This window comes from Eurosta solidaginis, unplaced genomic scaffold, assembly GCF_040869045.1.
Source record: "Eurosta solidaginis isolate ZX-2024a unplaced genomic scaffold, ASM4086904v1 ctg00001481.1, whole genome shotgun sequence".
NCBI classification, from domain to species: Eukaryota; Metazoa; Arthropoda; class Insecta; order Diptera; family Tephritidae; genus Eurosta; species Eurosta solidaginis.
The window spans coordinates 109268-128500 of record NW_027137151.1 but is presented as its reverse complement, the minus strand read 5'-3'; the positions used below and the strand labels follow the sequence as shown (position 1 = coordinate 128500).

General features: G+C 33.6%; 2 non-coding genes across 2 annotated transcripts; both read left to right on the top strand.

Moving 5' to 3' along the window:
* The first annotated feature begins 8574 nt into the window (after window positions 1–8574).
* On the top strand, window positions 8575–8693 carry LOC137236243 (5S ribosomal RNA). Its single transcript, XR_010948336.1, has one exon. It is a non-coding gene; the product is annotated as a 5S ribosomal RNA (ribosomal RNA).
* A 10421-nt stretch (window positions 8694–19114) lies between these two features.
* LOC137236242 (5S ribosomal RNA) lies at window positions 19115–19233 on the top strand. The gene has a single exon (XR_010948335.1). It is a non-coding gene; the product is annotated as a 5S ribosomal RNA (ribosomal RNA).

Sequence of the window (19233 nt, the reverse complement as noted above, 5' to 3'; positions counted from 1 at the left end):
TACGCAATACGTCTGACTACAGCGTTGCTTCGCCATAATAATTAACCGCTCTAGTGTCTGACACTGTAAGTCAGCCCTACCATGCTGACCAATTTTAAAATTGATGTTTCAATTGCAAAACAAAATTAAAAATTTTCATCGACTTAGAAAAATTCATATCTCTTTGTTAATTTATATTTTGTGACCCTGAAAAGCGCCTTTTTGTTAACATTTTTTGATGTTTCAATTGCAAAACAAAATTAAAAATTTTCATCGACTTAGAAAAATTCATATCTCTTTGTTAATTTATATTTTGTGGCCCTGAAAAGGGCCTTTTTGTTAACATTTTTCACTTTTATACATATTTTCCTCAGTCGCACAAATTACTTGGAGCTTGTGTATTTGGTAACAGCCTTAGTACCCTCACTCACGGCATGCTTAGCCAATTCACCAGGCAACAATAGGCGTACGGCAGTTTGAATTTCGCGACTAGTAATTGTTGAACGTTTATTGTAATGAGCTAAACGTGATGCTTCAGCAGCAATACGTTCAAAAATGTCATTAACAAAACTGTTCATGATACTCATTGCTTTCGACGATATACCAGTATCAGGATGTACTTGTTTCAACACTTTATAAATGTAGATGGCATAACTTTCCTTCCTCTTACGCTTCTTCTTCTTGTCGTTTTTAGTAATATTCTTCTGAGCCTTACCGGCCTTCTTAGCTGCTTTACCACTAGTTTTAGGAGGCATATTTAATTTTCACAAAATCACTTCACTATCACTCACACTTTTTAATAATTTTCTAAGTGTCAAACATTTTGTCAAACATTTTTTTTATTCATCATTAATTTCATTGAATACATTTGTTGATGGCTTATATTCTATACATGTGTTTCTTAACGTATTGATACTTATCTAAGAGTGCTCATAGCTAAATATAAGATTTGATAACAGCATTGCTTTGAAATATTCTTTGAATATTAATTAAGTCTGTATTTATCCAGAAAAAGCTAAAAAAACTGGATTTCAATTTTATATTTATTTATATCTTAAAACTAACTTAAAGCTAACAAGAAAGGATAGACAGAAATATATTTACAAAAGACTTAGATCTAATGAGGTTATAAACATTTTTTTATTTAGGTTGAAAATCATTTTGATTAATATTATATACAGAGTTTGCGAGGTTCAATGAATTTATTCTTCTGTGATAGAATAGTAATTTCTTATCTCTAAACAGAACATTCTTTTCATATAATATTTTTAAGTGAACTGGTGACATAAATCGTCCTTCAAATGGGAATGTTATGGAGTTTTCTTTCAACAAATATTTATCAATTAATTTATTCTTGCTATTTTTTAACTTATTTACGCACTTTAAAGCATTTTTCACCATAAATTGATCAATTCTTTCCAATTTACATTTTTTATACAGAGTTTTATTTGAAATATATCGGCTAAAACCCTGCCTGAATGGCCTACGACTGGTATTAGTACAAACTCTAAGGATTTGTCTTTCAAATTTACGTAATCTCTCCATTTGGCTTGAAGAGATTCCAAACCAAATAGGAAATGCGTAAGCTATAATTGGTCTTATTAATTGCTTGTAACAATTGATTTTGATTTTGCCGCTCAAATCCTTTGCTCTTTTTAAAAATGATATGTACATGAAAAATATCTTCTTGGCCTTTGCTAGAATAAAATCTACATGACGAATGAATTTGAAGGTTTCATCGATGATCACACCCAAATATTTAATACTTTTTTCATATTTTAAAGTTGTATTGCCAATGGTAATGGTTGGTATATATTGACGTGCCGAGCGATATATTCTCTTTTTTAGGCCTTTGACTGCAGTACAAACACATTTGTTTGGATTAATCTTAAGTTTCCACATTTTAAAATAATCTGTCAATTTTCTTATATAGTCATTTATCTCCTCACTAGCATTTGCTAGATTGGCTTTCGATGACAATATAAGAATATCGTCAGCATAAACGATTACAGATAGACCCTCGTTGGGATCCGGTAAATCAGCCATGAATATGTTAAACAACACAGGACCTAACAGCGACCCCTGCGGTACTCCTGCCACTATATCTTTATCAATGGAGTTTTCATTTTTATTGTATACAAAAAAAGATCTTCCTGTTAGATAGTCATATATTATTCGGCAGATGTTTTTATTAAATCCGAACATTTTGTACATTTTAAAAACTACTCCTTCAATCCATGTTGTATCAAAAGCTTTTTCAAGGTCTAAACTAACTAAGATTGTCGCTTTTCTCTTTTCTAGGTTCGCAGTTACCGTGTCAGATAATATGGTTAGCGCTTGATTAGTGCCTAGTCCGCATCGAAAACCAAACTGGAAGTCCTTCAGCGTATCATTATCAAGAATGTGTTCTTTAATTTTATCCAGTAGTAAACCTTCTATTAATTTACTAAGATTAGAAAGTAGTGAGATCGGCCTGTAACTTTTCAGATCGTTTGCACCACATTTTGGCTTTAGAATAGGAATCATTTTTGCACATTTCCATCTTGCAGGAAAGTAGCCAATATTATAACAATGATTAAAAAGAATCGCCACAAATTTCCAAAATGACGGACAAGTTTTGCGTAATATGAAATTGGGTACTCCATCTTCCCCGCTACTCTTTTTGTTGTTTTTCCTCCATAATAGGAATTCAATTTCCTTATGTGAAATAAACTGTTTATAATCTTCTTTTAGCTCAGATATATCATTTTCGTTTATGGAAGATAAACCATCTGCAGAGAATGTGTCATTAAAATTAAAAAACGGAATGTATCCTCTAATTCCTTCATTTTCATTAACTACATATTCAGTGTGATTAGTAGAGCCCATATTAACATTTTGATGATGAATTTTTTCGAAACGATCAGCTAATTTATTAATTTTATCAAAATTAGTCTCTAATAAGCACCCGCCGTCATCAACTAGAGGAGGTAGGTCGCTATGTCGTTTAATACCACTAAGTTGCTTAACCCTTCTATATGTATGGTTATTCATTTTCATATTTTTAAATAGGTTTGCCCAATACTCATCTTCGTGAATCGTTAGCAACTCTGAAATTATCATGTCCATGTTTCTCCTGATGGCAATCAGGGTAGATTTGCGATGAGGCTCTACACACCTAAATATTTGTCTCCTGATTTTTTTCCTTTCCCTAATAAATTGGAGAATATTATTCGGAAGATTGAGGTTGCATTTCTTTTTTAGTTCTACCATAGGGACATTCTTTTTTATAGCCTTCTCAAAAGTCTTTTCCAAATTTAGTATGCACTCGTCGATTTCTACCACGCTCACATTTCTATCAGCTGGCAGCGAATATTTTTCGAGTTCATCATCTAAAATCCTGTTTATATCTTTCAAATTAGCTCGATCCCAGCAGGGAACGGTTACGGGCGGAACTTTGAGCGGATCATTAGTTATAATTATCATTTCAACCGCATCATGGTCTGAATCATAATCTAATGTTCTCAGCGAGTTGGAGAAATATTCATGAAATTTTATTGTAACGTAAGCGGATATAAGAAAGTAATCCAAAAAAGAGTTGCTCACAGGACGCGTGGGCAATTTTGTGGGTACAACTTGTAAAAGATGAGGACCATCTAACCAATTGGCTAATTCTCTGCCGCTAACATTTGTAAAAGAATCCCCCCAATTAGGATGCCTAGCATTAAGATCACATCCAAGAACTACTTGCTTAGCTGTTACAGCGTCTATTATGTTGCTTAGATCTTCGCTTATTAATTTGCAATTGGGAGGCTTATACATGGCTACAAAGGCCACTTTTTCACCACCTACTAATTCAATTTCTATCGCGATATTTTCTATGCTATTGCATATTGTATTTAACTTAGAATATTTATAGCACTCCTTTACACAGATAGCAGTGCCTCCTCCGTTATTCTCAGTACGATACTGAGCAACAAAATTATACCCATCAAATAGTATTTTGTGTCTGATATTGAGTTTATGCTCAGCTATCAGAAGCACATCTGGGTTGTGCCTTTTTAGGAATATGTTAAGAAAATGCCTCTTTTTTTTGATACTAGAGAGTTTACGTTTATGAAAATGCATTTTAGGTGTCTAAACATCCAAACGCAATGTCAAAAATAGATTAAAAAGTGCTTGTGATTTTTCCTCATCACTGCCCATTGCTTTATAACTTTTGGAAAAGTTTTCTATTTTGGTTAGACACCCAAAAAAGTCTTTTCCTAGTAGTCTTTTACAATCTTCGTTGATAGCGTTAAATTTTACATCGAAACCAGATTCCCTAATAGAATTTGGCTGAGTAACGCCACTTAATTTTGCCGCATATGATACACTTTTGTTAATATATGATGCTGCAGCCGATCTTGCTGTTGGATTTGCTGCCTTTTCGATTTTCTTATTACCTTTAGTTCTTAGCCTGTTTATTATTTCTATCCTTTTCGGACATTTTTTATCATTGGCCGTATGGCCTTCTCCTAAACAATTTGCGCATTTGACTGGCAGTCCTACGCGCTTCACTACTTGTCCTGAAGATTTGTCGGTGTAAACGAAATTATCTGTATTCAGGTGTTTGGGAGGGACTTGGCAGTTTCCTGGCCCGTGCGACTCACTACATTTGACACACCTAAATGGCATGTTACAGTTACTTGCAACGTGTGAAAACCGTTGACAATTTTTGCATTGAATTGGTGAGTCATTTTTGAAACCCTCAAAGCTCACCTTGCAGTTTAAAATATATTGAATTTTTTTAAATTCGGCTACGTTAGAGTCCCTAGATATTTGGACCAACCAGTTGTATTTTAGCTTTTTTAAATTTATTATCTTTACACTTATATCCAAGTTATTTAGGTAGTCTAATACTTCACATTCTTCATATATGTGTGACAACTTTTTGATAATCATAGTGTAGGGTTTAACCTCATTTGGCGTAAATGTATAATAACAAATTTTACTGTCATTTAGATATTTTTTAATTATAATGTAATCTTCGATGGTTGATGGGCTAACATGGGTAACGTTTTTATTAATTATATTGAAACAAAAATTTTTGTGACCCAGTAGACCACTAAGCCTTGAGGCTATTTCTTTGATATTAATATTATAACATACATATATTGGAGGCTTGCTCCTTTTATTATGGTTTTTGATACTCACATTTGTTACTTTTCTTTCTTGGGTTACTGCAGACGCCATTAATTCCGCTGCCACCGCTGCCTCCCTTTCATTGTTCATGTTGTCAATTGTTCCCCTGTTCATGCTGTCCTCATCGTCTCCAATTCCATCAGTGTATTCAACCTCTGTATTATAATTTATGTCTGTCACCTCCTGATTCGTTTGTACTTTAGGCACACTTGCACTTGCACTAGCCGTTTCATATGCTTTGAGCCGATTTTCCAGCTCGTTAATTTTATTTTCAAATTGTTTATTTAAAATCAAAAGTTTTTTGTTGTATTCAACAATTTTAGAAAAATCGGAACTAGAGTCCAAAGACCCATCGTCACAATCACGATTATTGCGTCGCCTTTTTCCCGCCGACTCTTCTTCTTCCCATTTTGGGAAGGTTTAGTCGGACTGGATTGTTTTAAATATTGATTTATTGTCTTATCATCCCCTAGGGGAGCAAAAGAGTTATTAGTGTCCATTTCACTATAGCAAATTCAATTGCATACACTACACCTAGTAGCTATTGTCAGTAATCACTTGCTCTTTACTTTGTACGAGCCATTTCTCACTTTCACCTTTCACAATTCAAAACAAACACTGATCACTGAACACTTCACTTAATGTTTTTTGATTTTCTAAGTGTCAAAATGCGCACCTTTAAGTGTATTTTTTCCGACAAACCATTCAACCTGTTCGTAACGATTCGCTAAATATTGCCGGCATTAATTTGAAAACATGCGATTGGGGTTGCTCAATGTACAAACGAAAAAGTATATAAGCGCAGCACAAATTGCGTTTAGGAAATAAAGTGCCCAAGCTATTCAGCTAGTGTGTGTATTTGTGAAAAAGTGTATTAAGTGAAATATATAACAACAATAATGTCTGGCCGTGGTAAAGGTGGTAAAGTAAAGGGAAAGGCAAAGTCACGTTCAAACCGTGCTGGTCTTCAATTCCCTGTCGGTCGTATTCATCGTTTGTTACGTAAAGGCAATTATGCTGAACGTGTTGGTGCCGGTGCTCCAGTATATTTAGCTGCTGTTATGGAATATTTGGCAGCTGAAGTTCTTGAATTGGCTGGTAATGCTGCACGTGATAATAAAAAAACTAGAATTATTCCACGTCATTTACAATTGGCTATTCGTAACGATGAAGAATTGAATAAACTATTGTCTGGAGTTACCATAGCTCAAGGTGGTGTTTTACCAAATATTCAAGCTGTACTTTTGCCAAAGAAGACCGAAAAGAAAGCATAAGTGATGTAATCGCCGATTTACATATATTCTTAGACGCCAAATTTAAAACCGTCCTTTTCAGGACGACAAAATATATATACAAAGAGATTAATTATATTGTCATATATATGTATTTATCTATTTTAAAACCTATTAAAACACTTTTTGAAAGAAAAATTTAAAAGGTCATAACTACACTTTTGGAAAATTTATTTTTTTAACGAAATCTGCGTTAACAACTACTTCAATTAATAAAATAGTGTTTGAAAATATTCATAAAAAAGTTGACTTACATCATTTTCCAGAAGAAAAAAAACTGAGCAACATTAAAAAAGTACAGCATGCAAGCTACTACATATTGTATGTATATATGTACATATGTATGTTTGTATGAGCATCTCGACAAAGGCGCAAAAAGTTGTGGCGTGTATTCATACGTACCAAAGGTACAAACACACAACCGTGCATACATACTAATGTATGTGTTTAGCAAATAAATGTGAGTAGGTATGCACACCATATTAAGGGTAAAACTACAGCTGCTACTATCAAAATACGAATTTTCATTAACAGTTGCTTCAGTTATTTTTGATCTTTTTTGTTTAAAAAAATTTGTGGTCCTGAAAAGGACCGTTTATAATATTTATTAAAATATGGAATTAAGCACGTTCACCACGTATACGTCTAGCCAATTGAATATCTTTTGGCATAATTGTGACACGTTTTGCATGAATGGCACACAAATTTGTATCTTCGAACAAACCAACTAAATATGCTTCACTTGCTTCTTGTAATGCCATAACAGCTGAACTCTGGAAACGTAAATCAGTTTTAAAATCTTGAGCAATTTCACGCACCAAACGTTGGAATGGCAATTTACGAATCAACAGTTCGGTACTCTTCTGATAACGACGAATTTCACGCAAAGCGACTGTACCTGGGCGATAACGATGTGGCTTCTTCACTCCACCAGTTGCCGGCGCACTTTTGCGAGCAGCTTTAGTGGCCAATTGTTTACGTGGCGCTTTACCACCAGTCGATTTACGGGCTGTTTGCTTTGTACGAGCCATTTCTCACTTTTATTTTTCACAATTCAAAATAAACACTGATCACTGAACACTTCACTTAATAAACCTAATTTTTATAAATGTGGAAATACATATAATAAAATACACAAAAACGTTTCATTTGTCCATTTTTTTTAGGGTTGCAATATTGTGCGAGTTAAAATGAGATAGAAATATTTATGCCACATAATGGTAGCTCACTCAATGTTGTGGATTTTTGTATAAATAGCAGCTACGTTCGGTAACCAAGCTATTAGTTGTGAAGTGATCAAGTGAAGTGTTCTTGTGAAAGCTAAAAAAAGTGCTAAATAGAAAAAATGACTGGTCGTGGCAAAGGTGGAAAAGGATTAGGTAAAGGTGGCGCCAAACGTCATCGCAAAGTTTTACGTGATAACATCCAAGGTATCACAAAGCCAGCTATTCGACGTTTAGCACGTCGTGGTGGCGTAAAACGTATATCTGGTTTAATATATGAAGAAACTCGTGGTGTTTTAAAAGTATTTTTGGAAAATGTTATCCGTGATGCAGTCACTTATACTGAACATGCTAAAAGGAAAACAGTTACGGCTATGGATGTTGTATATGCATTGAAGAGGCAGGGTCGTACATTGTATGGTTTCGGCGGTTAAATTCATTTTTACGGACATATTAACACAAAATAAATATACATTCAAACAAACGGTCCTTTTCAGGACCACAATATTTTTTAACAAAGATTTCAAAATTTCTCTAATACAATACATAACAGAAAGATATGTTATTAAGATGTACATGCATATGTAGTATGTATGAATGTTCGTTTAAACTAAGTAGCATACGTATGTATGCATAATGAAAACTCATTCAAATGAATATACCCCGACACAAGCCAAGCGATATAAATATGTCTATAATAGCAGGCTTATTTTCAAAAATGGCATAAGTTCATTTTTGTAAAAAATAAACTTAATCTGATTTTAGTAGCAAGAGTATCTGAATACACTAAACTATAAAGTATATAACAAAATTTACTTAAATCGACTTATATCATTTAAAAAAAAAGGACAAATTCACAGCTGCGAGTATACACATTAAAGTAGCCATACTTATACCAATTTAGGCAAACAAATTTTGCCAACGACCATACCACGCTGAATACATCGGTTCTCGTCCGATCACCGAAATTAAGCAGCGTCGGGCGCGGTTAGTACTTAGATGGGGGACCGCTTGGGAACACCGCGTGTTGTTGGCATATCCAACTTTTTCTTTTATTTTATGTATATATATGTACATAAATATTTTTTTTATTAAATTGCATTTAATTGAATAAATACTTGGAATACAATTTAATATTTCTATAGATTCAATGGAAAAATTTCATACGCGCGCATACATTTACGTGCATAATAATATTAGTTATAATTTTTTACCATATCAATTATTGATTTAAAGCTTATAAGCATTCATCATATAAATACAAAATGAATCTGCATAGTACAAATTCATACTCATCCACCTATTATAGTACTTAAAATGGACGCTGATGTCCGATTATGTTCAGATATGTATATTATAATCATATTGATAATTAATAAGCATTCAATGAGAATTTTTTTTATTTTTTTTTGAATGTCATGAAATTTCATTTAATTATACATATAAGTTGTAGACGTCCAATATCAATAATCAATTCAGACTAAAATTCCAAACTTTAGATGCCTTTAAGTGAAGCCATATAGGGTTACTCTAGTGTTGCAATAGAAATATTTAAAAAATTTTTTAAAATAAAATAATGTTGTTAAAACTCAACGAAGATAAGTTTTTTGATTTCTAATTTAACATATTTTATATATCCGAATTAAAATTTTGATTAGTACAAATATATTTTAAGAAATTTCACTTAATTGAGAAAAAATTCGATTTTATCAGTGCAAACTTTTGATTAAAATGCCTGACACTCCGAAAATATGAAATTCATCAATTTAAATGAATTCGTATATTAAACTAACACATTTCAGTTATCTATTTTTACATGAATATTTGCAATAACTTTAATATGTGAATTTTAATTAATTTATTAAGATGAAAAGTTTATCAAATGTAAATGGTACGTAGCACTGAAATGAAAACATTTGTCATCCATCTTTTCGCTGCGCTTCTCAAATTTTAAACAGAGTATCGCATTCTATGCGCTTGTATAAAAAAGTATAAATAGTGAGTTTGTGCTTTGTGTGCTTAAATTGATAAATATTTTCAAGTGTTAATAAAAGTTTAAATAAAATAATTAAGTGAAAATGTCTGACACAATCGCTGTTGCAAATGTTAGCTCACCAGTAGCTGCTTCTGCTGCTGTTGCTGAGAAGAAAGTTGCTGCTAAAAAAGCAACTAAACCCAAAAAACCATCGGTTGCTCCCACTCATCCACCAACTCAACAAATGGTAGATGCATCGATTAAGAATTTGAAGGAACGTGGTGGCTCATCACTTTTGGCAATTAAGAAATATATTAGTGCAACATATAAATGTGACGCCCAAAAATTGGCACCATTTATTAAGCGCTATTTGAAATCGGCTGTTACTAGTGGAAAATTGATTCAAACCAAAGGAAAGGGGGCATCTGGTTCATTTAAATTATCAGCTGCAGCCACTAAATCAGGTGATGGTAAGTCAAAATCGGTTGATAAATCAAAAGCCAAAAAAGATAGTGCAACATTAAAGAAAAAATCGTCGAGTGGTGTCAAAAAGGCAAGTGGTGAGAAAAAAGTGAAAAAAGCTGTTGCCACTAAGAAAACCGCCGAAAAAAAGAAAAGTGAGAAATCTAAGGCTAAAGACGCAAAAAAGACTGGCGCCGTTAAAGCCAAGCCAACCAAGTCGAAATCTGCCACCGCTAAGTCAAAGGCAACAAAAGCAAAAGCAACTGCTACCAAACCAAAAAAGGCTGCGACTAAAAAGCCAGCTGCAAAAAAGGCATCAGCTAAAAAATAAATATGCTGCGTTTTTTGTGATAATTTACAAGGACACAACATTCATTAAATGTTGAATTATCAATAAGCCCTTTTCAGGGCTACAAAATATACAAACAAAAAGATCAAAAATGTACGCAATACGTCTGACTACAGCGTTGCTTCGCCATAATAATTAACCGCTCTAGTGTCTGACACTGTAAGTCAGCCCTACCATGCTGACCAATTTTAAAATTGATGTTTCAATTGCAAAACAAAATTAAAAATTTTCATCGACTTAGAAAAATTCATATCTCTTTGTTAATTTATATTTTGTGACCCTGAAAAGCGCCTTTTTGTTAACATTTTTTGATGTTTCAATTGCAAAACAAAATTAAAAATTTTCATCGACTTAGAAAAATTCATATCTCTTTGTTAATTTATATTTTGTGGCCCTGAAAAGGGCCTTTTTGTTAACATTTTTCACTTTTATACATATTTTCCTCAGTCGCACAAATTACTTGGAGCTTGTGTATTTGGTAACAGCCTTAGTACCCTCACTCACGGCATGCTTAGCCAATTCACCAGGCAACAATAGGCGTACGGCAGTTTGAATTTCGCGACTAGTAATTGTTGAACGTTTATTGTAATGAGCTAAACGTGATGCTTCAGCAGCAATACGTTCAAAAATGTCATTAACAAAACTGTTCATGATACTCATTGCTTTCGACGATATACCAGTATCAGGATGTACTTGTTTCAACACTTTATAAATGTAGATGGCATAACTTTCCTTCCTCTTACGCTTCTTCTTCTTGTCGTTTTTAGTAATATTCTTCTGAGCCTTACCGGCCTTCTTAGCTGCTTTACCACTAGTTTTAGGAGGCATATTTAATTTTCACAAAATCACTTCACTATCACTCACACTTTTTAATAATTTTCTAAGTGTCAAACATTTTGTCAAACATTTTTTTTATTCATCATTAATTTCATTGAATACATTTGTTGATGGCTTATATTCTATACATGTGTTTCTTAACGTATTGATACTTATCTAAGAGTGCTCATAGCTAAATATAAGATTTGATAACAGCATTGCTTTGAAATATTCTTTGAATATTAATTAAGTCTGTATTTATCCAGAAAAAGCTAAAAAAACTGGATTTCAATTTTATATTTATTTATATCTTAAAACTAACTTAAAGCTAACAAGAAAGGATAGACAGAAATATATTTACAAAAGACTTAGATCTAATGAGGTTATAAACATTTTTTTATTTAGGTTGAAAATCATTTTGATTAATATTATATACAGAGTTTGCGAGGTTCAATGAATTTATTCTTCTGTGATAGAATAGTAATTTCTTATCTCTAAACAGAACATTCTTTTCATATAATATTTTTAAGTGAACTGGTGACATAAATCGTCCTTCAAATGGGAATGTTATGGAGTTTTCTTTCAACAAATATTTATCAATTAATTTATTCTTGCTATTTTTTAACTTATTTACGCACTTTAAAGCATTTTTCACCATAAATTGATCAATTCTTTCCAATTTACATTTTTTATACAGAGTTTTATTTGAAATATATCGGCTAAAACCCTGCCTGAATGGCCTACGACTGGTATTAGTACAAACTCTAAGGATTTGTCTTTCAAATTTACGTAATCTCTCCATTTGGCTTGAAGAGATTCCAAACCAAATAGGAAATGCGTAAGCTATAATTGGTCTTATTAATTGCTTGTAACAATTGATTTTGATTTTGCCGCTCAAATCCTTTGCTCTTTTTAAAAATGATATGTACATGAAAAATATCTTCTTGGCCTTTGCTAGAATAAAATCTACATGACGAATGAATTTGAAGGTTTCATCGATGATCACACCCAAATATTTAATACTTTTTTCATATTTTAAAGTTGTATTGCCAATGGTAATGGTTGGTATATATTGACGTGCCGAGCGATATATTCTCTTTTTTAGGCCTTTGACTGCAGTACAAACACATTTGTTTGGATTAATCTTAAGTTTCCACATTTTAAAATAATCTGTCAATTTTCTTATATAGTCATTTATCTCCTCACTAGCATTTGCTAGATTGGCTTTCGATGACAATATAAGAATATCGTCAGCATAAACGATTACAGATAGACCCTCGTTGGGATCCGGTAAATCAGCCATGAATATGTTAAACAACACAGGACCTAACAGCGACCCCTGCGGTACTCCTGCCACTATATCTTTATCAATGGAGTTTTCATTTTTATTGTATACAAAAAAAGATCTTCCTGTTAGATAGTCATATATTATTCGGCAGATGTTTTTATTAAATCCGAACATTTTGTACATTTTAAAAACTACTCCTTCAATCCATGTTGTATCAAAAGCTTTTTCAAGGTCTAAACTAACTAAGATTGTCGCTTTTCTCTTTTCTAGGTTCGCAGTTACCGTGTCAGATAATATGGTTAGCGCTTGATTAGTGCCTAGTCCGCATCGAAAACCAAACTGGAAGTCCTTCAGCGTATCATTATCAAGAATGTGTTCTTTAATTTTATCCAGTAGTAAACCTTCTATTAATTTACTAAGATTAGAAAGTAGTGAGATCGGCCTGTAACTTTTCAGATCGTTTGCACCACATTTTGGCTTTAGAATAGGAATCATTTTTGCACATTTCCATCTTGCAGGAAAGTAGCCAATATTATAACAATGATTAAAAAGAATCGCCACAAATTTCCAAAATGACGGACAAGTTTTGCGTAATATGAAATTGGGTACTCCATCTTCCCCGCTACTCTTTTTGTTGTTTTTCCTCCATAATAGGAATTCAATTTCCTTATGTGAAATAAACTGTTTATAATCTTCTTTTAGCTCAGATATATCATTTTCGTTTATGGAAGATAAACCATCTGCAGAGAATGTGTCATTAAAATTAAAAAACGGAATGTATCCTCTAATTCCTTCATTTTCATTAACTACATATTCAGTGTGATTAGTAGAGCCCATATTAACATTTTGATGATGAATTTTTTCGAAACGATCAGCTAATTTATTAATTTTATCAAAATTAGTCTCTAATAAGCACCCGCCGTCATCAACTAGAGGAGGTAGGTCGCTATGTCGTTTAATACCACTAAGTTGCTTAACCCTTCTATATGTATGGTTATTCATTTTCATATTTTTAAATAGGTTTGCCCAATACTCATCTTCGTGAATCGTTAGCAACACTGAAATTATCATGTCCATGTTTCTCCTGATGGCAATCAGGGTAGATTTGCGATGAGGCTCTACACACCTAAATATTTGTCTCCTGATTTTTTTCCTTTCCCTAATAAATTGGAGAATATTATTCGGAAGATTGAGGTTGCATTTCTTTTTTAGTTCTACCATAGGGACATTCTTTTTTATAGCCTTCTCAAAAGTCTTTTCCAAATTTAGTATGCACTCGTCGATTTCTACCACGCTCACATTTCTATCAGCTGGCAGCGAATATTTTTCGAGTTCATCATCTAAAATCCTGTTTATATCTTTCAAATTAGCTCGATCCCAGCAGGGAACGGTTACGGGCGGAACTTTGAGCGGATCATTAGTTATAATTATCATTTCAACCGCATCATGGTCTGAATCATAATCTAATGTTCTCAGCGAGTTGGAGAAATATTCATGAAATTTTATTGTAACGTAAGCGGATATAAGAAAGTAATCCAAAAAAGAGTTGCTCACAGGACGCGTGGGCAATTTTGTGGGTACAACTTGTAAAAGATGAGGACCATCTAACCAATTGGCTAATTCTCTGCCGCTAACATTTGTAAAAGAATCCCCCCAATTAGGATGCCTAGCATTAAGATCACATCCAAGAACTACTTGCTTAGCTGTTACAGCGTCTATTATGTTGCTTAGATCTTCGCTTATTAATTTGCAATTGGGAGGCTTATACATGGCTACAAAGGCCACTTTTTCACCACCTACTAATTCAATTTCTATCGCGATATTTTCTATGCTATTGCATATTGTATTTAACTTAGAATATTTATAGCACTCCTTTACACAGATAGCAGTGCCTCCTCCGTTATTCTCAGTACGATACTGAGCAACAAAATTATACCCATCAAATAGTATTTTGTGTCTGATATTGAGTTTATGCTCAGCTATCAGAAGCACATCTGGGTTGTGCCTTTTTAGGAATATGTTAAGAAAATGCCTCTTTTTTTTTGATACTAGAGAGTTTACGTTTATGAAAATGCATTTTAGGTGTCTAAACATCCAAACGCAATGTCAAAAATAGATTAAAAAGTGCTTGTGATTTTTCCTCATCACTGCCCATTGCTTTATAACTTTTGGAAAAGTTTTCTATTTTGGTTAGACACCCAAAAAAGTCTTTTCCTAGTAGTCTTTTACAATCTTCGTTGATAGCGTTAAATTTTACATCGAAACCAGATTCCCTAATAGAATTTGGCTGAGTAACGCCACTTAATTTTGCCGCATATGATACACTTTTGTTAATATATGATGCTGCAGCCGATCTTGCTGTTGGATTTGCTGCCTTTTCGATTTTCTTATTACCTTTAGTTCTTAGCCTGTTTATTATTTCTATCCTTTTCGGACATTTTTTATCATTGGCCGTATGGCCTTCTCCTAAACAATTTGCGCATTTGACTGGCAGTCCTACGCGCTTCACTACTTGTCCTGAAGATTTGTCGGTGTAAACGAAATTATCTGTATTCAGGTGTTTGGGAGGGACTTGGCAGTTTCCTGGCCCGTGCGACTCACTACATTTGACACACCTAAATGGCATGTTACAGTTACTTGCAACGTGTGAAAACCGTTGACAATTTTTGCATTGAATTGGTGAGTCATTTTTGAAACCCTCAAAGCTCACCTTGCAGTTTAAAATATATTGAATTTTTTTAAATTCGGCTACGTTAGAGTCCCTAGATATTTGGACCAACCAGTTGTATTTTAGCTTTTTTAAATTTATTATCTTTACACTTATATCCAAGTTATTTAGGTAGTCTAATACTTCACATTCTTCATATATGTGTGACAACTTTTTGATAATCATAGTGTAGGGTTTAACCTCATTTGGCGTAAATGTATAATAACAAATTTTACTGTCATTTAGATATTTTTTAATTATAATGTAATCTTCGATGGTTGATGGGCTAACATGGGTAACGTTTTTATTAATTATATTGAAACAAAAATTTTTGTGACCCAGTAGACCACTAAGCCTTGAGGCTATTTCTTTGATATTAATATTATAACATACATATATTGGAGGCTTGCTCCTTTTATTATGGTTTTTGATACTCACATTTGTTACTTTTCTTTCTTGGGTTACTGCAGACGCCATTAATTCCGCTGCCACCGCTGCCTCCCTTTCATTGTTCATGTTGTCAATTGTTCCCCTGTTCATGCTGTCCTCATCGTCTCCAATTCCATCAGTGTATTCAACCTCTGTATTATAATTTATGTCTGTCACCTCCTGATTCGTTTGTACTTTAGGCACACTTGCACTTGCACTAGCCGTTTCATATGCTTTGAGCCGATTTTCCAGCTCGTTAATTTTATTTTCAAATTGTTTATTTAAAATCAAAAGTTTTTTGTTGTATTCAACAATTTTAGAAAAATCGGAACTAGAGTCCAAAGACCCATCGTCACAATCACGATTATTGCGTCGCCTTTTTTCCCGCCGACTCTTCTTCTTCCCATTTTGGGAAGGTTTAGTCGGACTGGATTGTTTTAAATATTGATTTATTGTCTTATCATCCCCTAGGGGAGCAAAAGAGTTATTAGTGTCCATTTCACTATAGCAAATTCAATTGCATACACTACACCTAGTAGCTATTGTCAGTAATCACTTGCTCTTTACTTTGTACGAGCCATTTCTCACTTTCACCTTTCACAATTCAAAACAAACACTGATCACTGAACACTTCACTTAATGTTTTTTGATTTTCTAAGTGTCAAAATGCGCACCTTTAAGTGTATTTTTTCCGACAAACCATTCAACCTGTTCGTAACGATTCGCTAAATATTGCCGGCATTAATTTGAAAACATGCGATTGGGGTTGCTCAATGTACAAACGAAAAAGTATATAAGCGCAGCACAAATTGCGTTTAGGAAATAAAGTGCCCAAGCTATTCAGCTAGTGTGTGTATTTGTGAAAAAGTGTATTAAGTGAAATATATAACAACAATAATGTCTGGCCGTGGTAAAGGTGGTAAAGTAAAGGGAAAGGCAAAGTCACGTTCAAACCGTGCTGGTCTTCAATTCCCTGTCGGTCGTATTCATCGTTTGTTACGTAAAGGCAATTATGCTGAACGTGTTGGTGCCGGTGCTCCAGTATATTTAGCTGCTGTTATGGAATATTTGGCAGCTGAAGTTCTTGAATTGGCTGGTAATGCTGCACGTGATAATAAAAAAACTAGAATTATTCCACGTCATTTACAATTGGCTATTCGTAACGATGAAGAATTGAATAAACTATTGTCTGGAGTTACCATAGCTCAAGGTGGTGTTTTACCAAATATTCAAGCTGTACTTTTGCCAAAGAAGACCGAAAAGAAAGCATAAGTGATGTAATCGCCGATTTACATATATTCTTAGACGCCAAATTTAAAACCGTCCTTTTCAGGACGACAAAATATATATACAAAGAGATTAATTATATTGTCATATATATGTATTTATCTATTTTAAAACCTATTAAAACACTTTTTGAAAGAAAAATTTAAAAGGTCATAAGTACACTTTTGGAAAATTTATTTTTTTAACGAAATCTGCGTTAACAACTACTTCAATTAATAAAATAGTGTTTGAAAATATTCATAAAAAAGTTGACTTACATCATTTTCCAGAAGAAAAAAAACTGAGCAACATTAAAAAAGTACAGCATGCAAGCTACTACATATTGTATGTATATATGTACATATGTATGTTTGTATGAGCATCTCGACAAAGGCGCAAAAAGTTGTGGCGTGTATTCATACGTACCAAAGGTACAAACACACAACCGTGCATACATACTAATGTATGTGTTTAGCAAATAAATGTGAGTAGGTATGCACACCATATTAAGGGTAAAACTACAGCTGCTACTATCAAAATACGAATTTTCATTAACAGTTGCTTCAGTTATTTTTGATCTTTTTTGTTTAAAAAAATTTGTGGTCCTGAAAAGGACCGTTTATAATATTTATTAAAATATGGAATTAAGCACGTTCACCACGTATACGTCTAGCCAATTGAATATCTTTTGGCATAATTGTGACACGTTTTGCATGAATGGCACACAAATTTGTATCTTCGAACAAACCAACTAAATATGCTTCACTTGCTTCTTGTAATGCCATAACAGCTGAACTCTGGAAACGTAAATCAGTTTTAAAATCTTGAGCAATTTCACGCACCAAACGTTGGAATGGCAATTTACGAATCAACAGTTCGGTACTCTTCTGATAACGACGAATTTCACGCAAAGCGACTGTACCTGGGCGATAACGATGTGGCTTCTTCACTCCACCAGTTGCCGGCGCACTTTTGCGAGCAGCTTTAGTGGCCAATTGTTTACGTGGCGCTTTACCACCAGTCGATTTACGGGCTGTTTGCTTTGTACGAGCCATTTCTCACTTTTATTTTTCACAATTCAAAATAAACACTGATCACTGAACACTTCACTTAATAAACCTAATTTTTATAAATGTGGAAATACATATAATAAAATACACAAAAACGTTTCATTTGTCCATTTTTTTTAGGGTTGCAATATTGTGCGAGTTAAAATGAGATAGAAATATTTATGCCACATAATGGTAGCTCACTCAATGTTGTGGATTTTTGTATAAATAGCAGCTACGTTCGGTAACCAAGCTATTAGTTGTGAAGTGATCAAGTGAAGTGTTCTTGTGAAAGCTAAAAAAAGTGCTAAATAGAAAAAATGACTGGTCGTGGCAAAGGTGGAAAAGGATTAGGTAAAGGTGGCGCCAAACGTCATCGCAAAGTTTTACGTGATAACATCCAAGGTATCACAAAGCCAGCTATTCGACGTTTAGCACGTCGTGGTGGCGTAAAACGTATATCTGGTTTAATATATGAAGAAACTCGTGGTGTTTTAAAAGTATTTTTGGAAAATGTTATCCGTGATGCAGTCACTTATACTGAACATGCTAAAAGGAAAACAGTTACGGCTATGGATGTTGTATATGCATTGAAGAGGCAGGGTCGTACATTGTATGGTTTCGGCGGTTAAATTCATTTTTACGGACATATTAACACAAAATAAATATACATTCAAACAAACGGTCCTTTTCAGGACCACAATATTTTTTAACAAAGATTTCAAAATTTCTCTAATACAATACATAACAGAAAGATATGTTATTAAGATGTACATGCATATGTAGTATGTATGAATGTTCGTTTAAACTAAGTAGCATACGTATGTATGCATAATGAAAACTCATGCAAATGAATATACCCCGACACAAGCCAAGCGATATAAATATGTCTATAATAGCAGGCTTATTTTCAAAAATGGCATAAGTTCATTTTTGTAAAAAATAAACTTAATCTGATTTTAGTAGCAAGAGTATCTGAATACACTAAACTATAAAGTATATAACAAAATTTACTTAAATCGACTTATATCATTTAAAAAAAAAAGGACAAATTCACAGCTGCGAGTATACACATTAAAGTAGCCATACTTATACCAATTTAGGCAAACAAATTTTGCCAACGACCATACCACGCTGAATACATCGGTTCTCGTCCGATCACCGAAATTAAGCAGCGTCGGGCGCGGTTAGTACTTAGATGGGGGACCGCTTGGGAACACCGCGTGTTGTTGGCA